The sequence below is a fragment of the Pinus tabuliformis genome, chromosome 1_1, assembly GCF_031772625.1.
Source record: "Pinus tabuliformis cultivar Carrire ecotype Pingquan chromosome 1_1, CPIR1, whole genome shotgun sequence".
In the NCBI taxonomy this organism is placed as follows: Eukaryota; Viridiplantae; Streptophyta; class Pinopsida; order Pinales; family Pinaceae; genus Pinus; species Pinus tabuliformis.
In genome coordinates this window covers 965,888,761-965,896,880 of record NC_142297.1, presented here as the reverse complement: position 1 = coordinate 965,896,880, position 8,120 = coordinate 965,888,761, and positions in this window count along the sequence as shown.

Genomic DNA, 8,120 nt, shown 5'->3' with positions numbered 1-8,120 from the left:
CATGTGCGTCAAACGGAGATAATATGACCAGTTCGTGACCCCGGAAAGTTGGTTGTCCAACTCACCCCAATGGGGTCCATAAACTCTTGGTGTTACATATCCTCAGGTTAGAGTTTTGGCTATTTAGGTTTTGCTCTTATTGTTCAAAAATAAAAAGGCCCTTGAGCCTCATTGTAATGCAGTTCAGAGGCATGTAGCCACCACATCTCTTCCGAGATACGCTACCATCGCCCTAGCTAGTTTATTTCCATTTTTGTTTGTATGCATCAGTATTTTACAGTAATGAAATGAAGTATTATTTCTATTGCATCTCTGTATGTATGGTTATATTTGTAATTTGTTGCATTCCTATTTAAATCCAGATTATTTTTTCAGTGACTTGGAAGAAAAACATTTGCAGATGCACATCAAGATGGGGGACGATGGAAGGTGTAACGCGACCAAGGTTGGTACAGTCACCTTTCAGAGGGAGTTGAGATCCCCCTCAGGCTCAAGGTTGTCATGTTTGTTCTAGGCCTAAAGAAAAATCTCATCTTTGTTGCAGATTTGGAAGACCGTGGTCATAGTGTGAGCTTCAACAAAGGAAAGGCATTCCTGAGACATAGCCACGAGACAAGTGAAGCAGATCAGGGTTCAGGTGAAGAACATGTATAAGCTAGATGTGTAATATTGTTTTGCATTAAGCACTAAGGTAGAGAAGGTGCAAAGCCACGATGTTGGTGAACTTTGTAACATAATACTTGGCCATTTACATCATGGCGCCTTGAAGATTATGCAACAGGTAACCACAAGCCTCCCTAAAGAAGCACTTATGCAGTAGGATGTATGCAAAGGATGTACTTTGGGGGAGTACACAAAGTCCACATTCCATGAGTGGGACAACAAAGCACATGCAATCCTTGAAAGGATCCACTCTGATGTCTGTGGACCTTTCTCGACAACCTTCAGAGGCAGGAAAAAATATTTTGTCATTTTTATTACTGAATTCTCATGAAAGTGTTGGATCTTCTTCATGCGAAAGAAATATGACACATTCTCCAAGTTCATATATTTCAAGACACTGGTTTAGAAAGAAACCGACAAGAAGTTGAAGGCTCTCATGAGCGATAATGGATGTGAGTATGTGTTGAATGAATTTAAAAATTTCTATGTAAATGAAGGCATTCGACAAGAGTTGACAACACTCCACAACCCACAACAAAATGGGGTGGTTAAGAGAAAGAATCATAGCACTGTGGGAGCAGTAAGGGAAATGTCGCATGACCAAGTCCTACCTCTGCATTTGTGGGTCGAAATGATTACACCAAAGGAAGCTTTCTTGGGGAGAAATTTAGTTGTGTCACACTTCAAGATTTTTGGAGCCTCTGTTTACTACCATGTCTCCAAAGAATCAAGGAAAATGATAGAGCCAACAACATAATTGCGGGTATTTGTGGGTTACACAGAAACTCCCCACAACTATCGTGTGTACTTGTCATCCCTCAGAATGACAGTTGTGCGAAGGGATGTAAAATTTGATGATGAGAAAGTGAAGTAGTTGTCTCTTGAGAGGGAGCTTCAGATCCCACCCGAAGAGGAAATTTTAGCTCCAAAGGAGGAACCTCAATAAGTTGTGGAGCAACCACAAATTGAGTATTAGAGAGTGGAGATCACCACTCAAGCAGAACCATCTAGAGAAGGCAGAAAAAGGACTAGGGACGCTGAGAGACTTGTGCAGGATGTGAGGGAGAATGTGGGTGGTCCTTCAAATGTGTGCAGGCAGAGACAGTCACCAGAACGGTACATTGGCTACATGGCTCTAATGACTGAGCTTGTAGAGACTGAGTCGTCCTCTTTCGAGGAAGCAATATAGAAACCTGTATGGGTTGATGCAATGGTTGAGGAATACAAATCCATTGTAAAGAACAGTGTTTGGGAAGTGGTCCCAAGACCAGCAGATAAATAAATTATGCATTTGTGATGGATCTTCAAGGTAAAGTAAGCAGCAAATGGAAGCATAGAGAAGTACAAGGCCATATTTGTGGCCAAGGGGTATTATTAAGTTGAAGGGATTGCCTATGAGGATACATTTGCTCCTGTAGCAAGGTACTCATCCATTAGATCAATCGTTGCTCTAACTGTGCAGATGGGGTAGAAGATCCACCAGATGGATGTAAAAACAACATTCCTCAATGGAGTTATTGAGGAGGAGGTGCACATCGAGCAACCATAATGCTTTGAGACTTTTGAACAAGAGTCTCATGTGTGCATACTCAAGCGAGTATTGTACGGTCTCAAACAATAACCCCATGCTTTGTACACCAAGATCGATAGCTATCTCACCAGTTTGGGCTTCACCAAAAGTGAAGCGGATGAAAACCTCTATCATATTTTGGTAGAAGGTAAATTGTTGATTATTGTATTATTTGTTGATGATTTGATTTTAACTGGTGATGAATAATGGATCAGATCTTGCAAGGAGGACCTTGGAAGAGAATTTGAAATGAAGGACATGGGTTTCATGCACTACTTCCTCGGGTTGGAAGTATGTCAAGTTGATGGGGAATTGTTTGTCTCTCAAGGTAAGTATGCAAATGAGATACTACGAAAGTTCTGCATGGAGAGTTGTAAACCCATGGAGACACCTCTAGTGACCAACTGGAGGAAGGAGGATGCCACTTGAGGTGAAGAAGTAGATGCTACCATTTACCAACAGTTAGTGGGTTCAATGATGTACCTTGTGAACACATGACCAGATATATGCTATGCAGTCAACCAGCTGAGCCAATCTATGGTTAGGCCAAATAAATTATTTTGGAGGTCAACTAATCATATTCTATGGTACCTCAGAGGCACTACCCAAATTAGACTATGGTACAAACAAACAGAGGGAGTGAAGTTGTGTGGCTTCACAGATGTAGATTGGGCATAGAGTTCATCAGAATGAAAGAGTACATCAGGTGGAATTTTCAGTGTTGGGTCTGCAACGTTTTCTTAGTACAACAGGAAGCAAAGATCTGTGGCGTTCAACTCGGCAGAAGTAGAATACATGGTTGCAAGTCAAGCAACATGTGAGGCGATCTGAACGAGAAAGATACTTGTTGGATTGTTCGGTCAAATGATGGATCCAACTGTGATCTACTGTGATAATCAAAGTTGCATCAAGCTCTCTGAAAATCATATTTTTCATGATCGATCCAAGCATATATATATCTAGTATCACCATTTACGGGACTATGTGCAGAGGCGGATAATGTTGTTGCAGTACATTTCGACAGAGGAACAAGATGTTGACATTTGACAAAGGCCTTGTCAAGAGGGAAGTTTGAGTTCCACAGGTGCGGGATAGGGGTGGTTGATAATCCATTTCTTGTTGAGAGTGAGTGTTGAAAGATGGAGCAAGAATTTCTCAATTTGATTTTTTGCCTTGATTAAATTGAGAAAATTCGAATTTCCACATCAGTAGACAACTTGGGTGATGTTAACTTGTGTGAAATGGCTTGTGTCACCCAATTTACTTAGTAAATTCATGTTGGAGGAGTTAGATTTCAGTTAAGCATGTGTGATTACTAATTTGTAGCAATCAAGGTCACTTATCTAAGGTTGTTTTCAGTTAAACTAGTTCCAACTATTGGAGGAACTAGTGGAGGGTCAAGTTGTGCAGCGGGACTTTAGTCAAACTCAATGATCATCCAGTTTACTAATCAATCAACCCAAAATAGCTAGTATATGTAGACAATTCGAGTTCCTCGGACTCGGTGGAGATTTCATGGTAGTGTAACATCAATTGTGGACTAGTATTGAGTGTACAGGTGTTGCATGCAGTCAGATGATCAACCTAAGGAATTATGCAATCCATTTTAGAGACACTCCTAAATAATAAGGGCTTAAATTCTCAAGGAATAGTGTAAGGAAATAGGAGCTCAAGCAGAGGCAGAAATTGACGAAGTCTCGGTCAAAGCTTCTTGGTGAGCAGAGAGATAGGTTATGCACTTGCAGGTTGTACTCAGTTGAGCAAAGCAAATGTAATACATCTTTATTCATTAGAATAATGCAAGCAGGCATTGGGGGTTTTAGCAGATTGCTTTCCCCAATAAAACTTCTATTTGCATGTGTGTGACTTCTTATTGCATATCTGAGATTTTTGTTCTAACTTGTGAATTAATGTCTGCAAAGCAATAGAGTAGGTTTGTGTCTTGTGATTTTGATTAAAAATTCATAAGCAGTTGCAAATCTACATCATAATTTCTACAAAGTTAATGTAAAGAGCACCAATAATCATTAACAATCTTCCATAATCGTAATTACCTACTCTCAACCATGCAAAACAACATTAACCATCATAATCATCAATAAGGATCATAAGCCACTATAAATCATCGTAAGTAATGATTAAGCATTGATCCATAAATTCTCGTGGATATTCCACTGGACAGTTCCTCACAACATATATGATAAAAAGTATATTTAAATCTAAATCTATACTAGGAGGGATAACTTTCCTTAGATTTTTAGATTTCTAAAATTACTAGTTAATGCTTATGCGTGCAATATATATAAAATGCAAAAAACATAGAACAAATAAAACAATCACTCACAAAACTACAACAACACCAAGATATGGCCTAGGAAACCCCATTCAAAGAAAACCTTATTAGGTTACCTCTGGTAAACTTGACTCGATCAAGTTACCAGTGGTTTTTGTTCTATAGGTTTACAATAACCCATGGTATTCATCTCTAATGTAGCCAATTTAAAGGCCCAACGACTCCACAATCAATGGTCTTGGTGGCTAGTGGGATCCCAGTAATAGCATCTTTAGACACCACCACTTCTCTCTGTGTTTCATGATCCTAACAAATATTATCAAAGCCAAAGGTGGATGGATAAATTGAATAGTGAGAGCTTGACATAATTCCCTAGGAATAACAAAAAATATGGTTGAGGCCATGAAGAAGCTACTAGGAAGAGAGTGTGCATGTGCAACTAAAGGATGCAGTGGTCGTGGAAAAGGAGAATGAATCCCATTAAAAGGGTAAAAGTTGTGCTAATGAGAGAATGTGTTGACCAGGCCAATGCAAGTTGTGCCAACTTTGACTCTTTCTCCTAGTCAAGTTTACCTAACAATCCCCTATTAAACCTTGCCTTCGGGTTATACTTGACCAAACAAACCAAGTGAGTTAGCATCACTCACTCTAACCTAACATGCCCCCTATCACCTAGGTCTAACACCAGACTTTATTGGAAATTTTTCAAGGGTATGAATGCCATAGGGGTATGAACAACATTATGCCCATTTACATGCAATAAACTTTAAAATCCATTATAATTTATTTTATTTTGTTATTGTTTCTCTGTTATTTATGCTGCCATCCTCTCACCTTGTCATTGCTCCACACTTTGAGCCTTTTCATTGTGATGATCTCCTCTTGTGTGTTCTCTCCATAACCAACCCCTAAACCATTTCCATCAGCACCACCTATACTCATTGATCCAAGTGCCAACGTGAGCTTTATGACATTGAGCAACTCATCCATAACACATCCTTGCTACCCACTACAATTTTATTGTGCCTCTCCCCTAGCTGCTTCTCTCTTGTCAAAACCCTCATCTCTTCATACTCTCATATGTGTAAATTACAAACCCTTTAATGGAAAAGACCAATCACAAGGGTTTTATGATCTAGTTCATTATAAATAAGCTCAAATTTGATGTAGAGCTCCCAGCCATGGTGATCCAACTCTCGACTGACCCATCACTTTAAAACTTGGGAGGTGTTGGCCATATTTATAAATTATAGCTAATTGATGTGGGGCAACAAAGACTTATCCCCATCCGATGTTCACCTCCATGTCAGCACATCGATTTGGCACCTTCATGAACCTCGTTGCCTTGTCATTCTCGTTCACTTCAATCCTTATAAAGATTCCATTCACTAGCAGCGCACTAACACCCATTCATTATGGAACACGACCAACCTCTGGTGGGCTCCAGACACCTTTCTCAAGTTCATACCACAGTTCGAACCCTACTAGCTTGTGTAAACTACAATCTCTAGCTATGGATTCAAAAACTCAAGTGAAGATTTCTTGGAAAAATTCACCAAATCCAAATTCTTAAACCTCTTCCCTCGTTGTAAAAACACCATCACAACTTACCATTACTCAAAAAATTTCACAAGCATAAAGTACTTTCACCCATCCAATTCCAATACTTCCTTGCAAGAATCATGTGGGAAATATATATGATGCCTTCATTGTTTGAGCATCGAGTGGATAGCATTATGCACAGCTTGTGAAATCGGTGTAATCAAATTAATCCTCAAAGAAAATTCCACAGAGTTTCACAAGTACATGAATCTGGCTCTCAAAATACAACGATGTAGATTTTTTCAATCCTCAACAACCTTGAGAAATTGAAAAATAGATTCAGTTTTGTTAGTGGTTGTTAGTCTATGAAACTCGGAGCACCGTAGATTTGCATGCCACAAAACATTGCAACACGCACAAAACAACATGTTGCAAAAGGAGCATTATGCCATCTCCATGTCTTATGTTTCCTTGAACTACACCTCTTCAAGAATCAGAAAAACCAGATCCATCTACGGTATCCTCAACGGATATATGCTTATGAGTCCTCATGCCCACACGAATTATCTTGGCATGCTATGATAATATCTTAAAGATCCCATGGAATTTCTTGACATACATAGACTGTCTTTTTTTAGTCACCTAATGAACCACTTGCACAATCTCAAACTTGCAAATATCAAGTGGCCAAGCACACTCATTACAGTCCGAGACACAACAACATAACTCAAATACTTAACACTTCCTTCCATGCTTCAAATCAACCATGTTTCTTTCCTAATTTGCGATTAAATCTGTGAAGGACTTTGTGTTAATCCCTCCATCCACCAGGCCAAACAAACCCTTGGAAATAGAGGCATCCCCTTAAGGCAACACTTAGTTCTAATATGAAATGTATAAAATTTACTACCAAAAATTAAAAATATTTACCGAGAGGAACATGGAAAAGCTATCAAGAAGAAAGTGTGCATGTGCAGCTGAAGGTTGCTGTGATTATGGCAAAGGAGAATAAGGTCCATTAAAAGTGTGCAAGATGTGATAATGAGAGTTTGTATGGACGAGGCAATTGAAAGTTGTGTTGAAAGGCCACGTCAAGACATGGATCAACAAAGTTAGAGATGTAGTGAGAAAGTGATCGTGTGGATGGGAAAACAAAGATGGAGTCAATGGTTTGAGGACAGTGTAGGAGCCAACATGTGAAGAGAATTGTAGTGGTGTGATTACACTAATATTGTGTGAAAACCCTAAGGGTTTTGGTTCAAGGCAGGTGTATTCCCCTAGTAAGTTGTAAGAATTATTATTCAAGCGTATGTGTTGCACATGAGCATGCATTATTGTCATGCCTTAAGACTTTGATTAGGCATACATGTAGTGCAGTGATGCATGAATTCATCAAGTTGTGGAATGAACCATTTGGATAGGTGCTAGGGTGGTAGTAGGTGTATTGATATCCTAACTTGAGGGAGTGGGATGTGAGGTCTCAAGTAAGATGGTTGATGAATGAATGGGACCAAGTTAATCTCCTCGAGTCAAGTTTAAGGGGGGATTGTTAGGTTGGTTTAGGTAAACTTGACTTGGTCAAGTTACCAATGGTTTTCAAGCTCCAGGTTTAAGAGAAACCATGGTTTTTCCCATGGTATTAGTCTCTAATGTAACTTACTTAGATACCCAGAGACTCCATGTTAATTGGTCATGGTGACCAATGGGATCCCAACAATGGTGTCTTTAGACACCACCACTTCTCTCGGTGTTCTGTGATCCTAACAAACCTATCTAGAAGGCGAGCCTACTCTACTCTTTGTTTCTTTAGATGGAAATGGTGCAAATATAAAGGAGTGAAACTTATAGCTAGTGAGTTGCTAAAGAACACAAACCCTTGTTTTTTTCCCTCTATCTAGCCACTCTCAACTACCCTACTCTACTATAGAACAAAATGCATTAGAGTAGAATTGAACCTCTTTTCCTCCTAATGACCTTGTTATAACAGAGCTTGATAGCCATCTAGGGGTTAAATTTGACCAATTCAACCCTCTATATATAAGTTACAAATAG